The following is a 3,658-nucleotide window of genomic DNA, read 5'->3' as shown; positions in this document are numbered from 1 at the left end:
AAGGTCAAACGTGTGTGTTCTTAAACTGCTCTTTGCAAACCTACGGCGGTCTGCTTCTCTTCCTACCACCAGTTATGGATTCATTTGTGTGTTTGTTTTTAACCAAAATGGAACATATCTTAAGCATACTTGATTCCTTGTATCACAGACACAAGGACCACGTAGGGTTATTTTTTTTTTTCACCTAGCGTGTACATACAACCCGTATGCTTCTGTGAACACAGACATACAGCTAAATGGTAAACTCCCTCAGCAACTCCCTTTTTTTCCTTTTCGGCGAGACTACAAAAAGTGTTCGTTATTCTTGTCATGAGAGACCTGCGACGCGTCTGGTGTCCTAGCTAGTTATCTTCGTCATTGCTGCGAAGGGACTCCGTGACCATGGCAACTCTTATATGTATGTGATTTACTTCTTTTTATTTTATTTGCATTGGTGTTTTACCTGCATGTATGTGTGAGGGTGTCAGGTCTTGGAGTTACTAGTTACTGACAGTTGTTAGTTTCCGTGTGGGTGCTGGGAATTGAACACTGGCAGCCAGTGCTCTTAACTGAACCGCCTTTCCAGCCCTCATGGCAATTCTTATAAAGGAAAACATTTAATTGGGGCTGGCTTACGGTTTCAGAGGTTTAGTCCATCCTCATCATGGCTGGGAGCATGGAGGCGTGCAGGCAGACATGTTGTTGAAGAAGGAGCTCAGAGTTCTACATCCAGATCTGCAGGCAGCAGGAAGAGAGAGCCACTGGGACTGTCTTGGGCTTTTGAAACCCCAAATTCCACCTCCAGTGACTCAGTTTCTCCAACAAGGCCACACCTACCCAAACAAGGCCACACCTCCTAATCCCTTCAAACAGTGCATCTCCTTGGTGACCAAGCATTCAATATATAAGCCTATGGGGTGGGGTGGGGGGGAGCATTCTTATACTGACTTGACACAAGCTAGAGCCATTTAGGAAGAAGGACTCTTAGTTGAGAAAATGGTTCCAAAGATTGGCCTGTGGAGGGGCTACAGAGATGGCTCAGTGTTTGAGGGCACCAGCTGCTCTTCCAGAGGCCCTGAGTTCAATCCTCAGGACCCATGTGGTGTCTCACAGCCATCTGTAATTATAGTTCCATGGGATCTGGAGCCCTCTTCTGGTGTGCAGAAAACCACCCATATATACATGACATAATTAATTAATAGCTGAGCCTGGTGGTGTGTGCCTTTAATCCCAGCACTTGGGAGACAGAGGCAGACTGTTATCTGTGAGTTGAAGGCCAGCCTGGTCTATGTTCCAGGACAGACAGAGCTATAAATTGGGGTGCAGGTGGTGGTGGTGGTGGGGTTAGCCTGTAGGCAAGTCTGTAGTGCGTTCTCTTAGTGATTGGTGTAGTGGGCTGGTGGTCCTGTGGGTATATGAGAAAGCAGGCTGAGCAAGCCATGAGGAGCAAGCCAGTGAGCAGCACCCTCCATGGCCTCTGCACCAGCTCCTGCCTCCAGGTTCCTGCCCTGTTTGAGTTCCTGACCTCCCCTGGTGTTGTGGAACTATAAGATGTGAAAATCCCTTTCTTTCCCAGATTGCTTTTGCTCATGGCGTTTATCACAGCAACAGTAATCTAACCCAGCATCTGGGTAGAATTTTTACATGGTGTCCACTCCTCTCCTGCATAGAAAGGGAGGGAGCCTGTTGTTTAGATCAACTAGCCAATTTCTGTCTGTGTTATAGATTTGACTACTACATGGAAAGACTCTTTTAAAAATACAAAGATTTCAGAGTTGGCCTCATCTCTGAGGCTCATATCTGATTCGCAGACATCTGGGTCTCCCTGAGAAGTAACTCCTTTTTATTTTTAAACAACCAGAACTGTCCAATAGAGCAATAAGCCAGCTCCTAGGGAAGGGAACTCCCTGTAACAACGAGAGGAAGCCAAGCAAGGCCACTTTTCGTGATCATAGGGAAGGCAGTCTGCCCGAGGTAGTGAAGCAGGGCCTTCTCAAGATTTGGGTGGCTTCACTTCTGGTGAAAGTAGCCTTTGATAGTGCTGGAAAATGACGCGGTGAGTCATTTCACAGTGAGCTGTTTGAGAACGCAAGTCGTGGGAGACGTGGTCCCCTGCCTCAGCACCAAGCACTGAGCCACAGGGCTCAGGCCATGTGGTCACATAGATAACAGCAGCCGAGTGGCTCGTGGATCTGTGTCGACAGAAACAAAGATGCTGCTGTCCCCACAGCATCTAGAATCATGATTCCATCATTGTCAAGCCTGTACTCCTCTCTGATGTACATCCGTCATTTCCGTGTGTTCTCACTCTAGGGGTCACATCCTCAACTCCTGGTCCAACTGGCAGCTGCTGGCCTGGGCAACGGTCTTTCTTAACCCCTACTTCCTCTGCCTCCTGCTAAGTGTGCCAAGAAGCCCCCAGGTCTGGAGGTGGGAAGTTTAGCATGTAGGTCAGGGGCACAGCTTAGGGACATGCTGGCTACCCAGCACAGCGTCTGCAGGCCAGTGGGTGTGTTCGCTCTTAAGCTGGGTGCTTGGTGTAGCCTGTGTGATGGCTGCACGGGAAGGCAGGGGAAGCTGGTGCAGGAAGTGTCCCAGATGTTGCTTATTAGCATTAGAACGAAATTACACAAAGCAAATTGTTAGCAGACATGTTGCCATAATCTTTAACTGGTGGCAATAAATAAGAGTGATCCTCTTTCAAGTAAACACTAGATTCCCCAAAGCCCAGCTTCCAGTTGTCCGTGAAGGAATCACGTTGGATGAGGCTAAGCCTTGGAGGGGAAAGACACTGAGGGGCTGAGGTTCCAGCATCCATGCCCGGGAGTGGGGCTGCTGGACAGCTGCTGTTAACATGGCAATATGGAAGCAGGGATGTTTGTGCTTCTGGACATCTGGCCATCTGCTGGATTTCCCTCAGGGCTTCCCGGTCTGCCCTCTCATGGAGCCGAGGAGCCAAGAGATAAGTCACATGGCAACACCAGAGACAGCAGAGCTGTGATGCAGCTCAGTGTGTTTATGTCACAAAACAAAACAAAGCAAAAGGCAGAGTTGGGTTTTCCTTCTTTCTTTCTTCTTTGCACCCCTCTTCTTCACAAAATGTTGCAATTTTAAAAAAAAAAAATCTACTCCTTCGCAGCAGCTCGTGTCTTTATCTGTGGTTTACACTACAATGTCAGCCCGGCCCACTGGAGGAGTGGGGAACCCTGGGAGCTTATGCATAGGAACACTTCCCGGTTCCTCAGGGAGATCAGAATGCACTTCCAAGACTTTCTATGATGACAACATTCAAATAGAACACTGGGCATTTCCAGTTTTCTTTGACAAAGCCCTCCTAAAAGAATCTAATTTCTTTTTTTTTTTAATTGAATAATTGAAGACAGTTTCAATTTTAGGAAGTATTCTGTGACAGCAGAGATGAAAATGGGTTATGGCCATGTCATGGGCCAGGGCTGTGAGCACAACTGCTCTTTTATTATTTCCCTGAGAAATGTATGCTTTAGTATATTCTGGTTGCTTCTCAAACTCTCAGCCCAGCATGCCCTCCCGAGTTATTCATTTTGAACACAGTTTTTCCGAGGAGTTCTCTGCTCCTTTATTTCTACTGAACGGGAATAAACATTGACAATCCTGTTGAAGAGAAATAACAGGCCCATGCCCTCCCTGACTGAGACTCAGA

Source organism: Phodopus roborovskii, unplaced genomic scaffold (genome assembly GCF_943737965.1).
Source record: "Phodopus roborovskii unplaced genomic scaffold, PHOROB, whole genome shotgun sequence".
Taxonomy (NCBI): domain Eukaryota; kingdom Metazoa; phylum Chordata; class Mammalia; order Rodentia; family Cricetidae; genus Phodopus; species Phodopus roborovskii.
The sequence above is the reverse complement of the archived record's forward strand: the minus strand, read 5'-3'. Positions refer to the sequence as shown.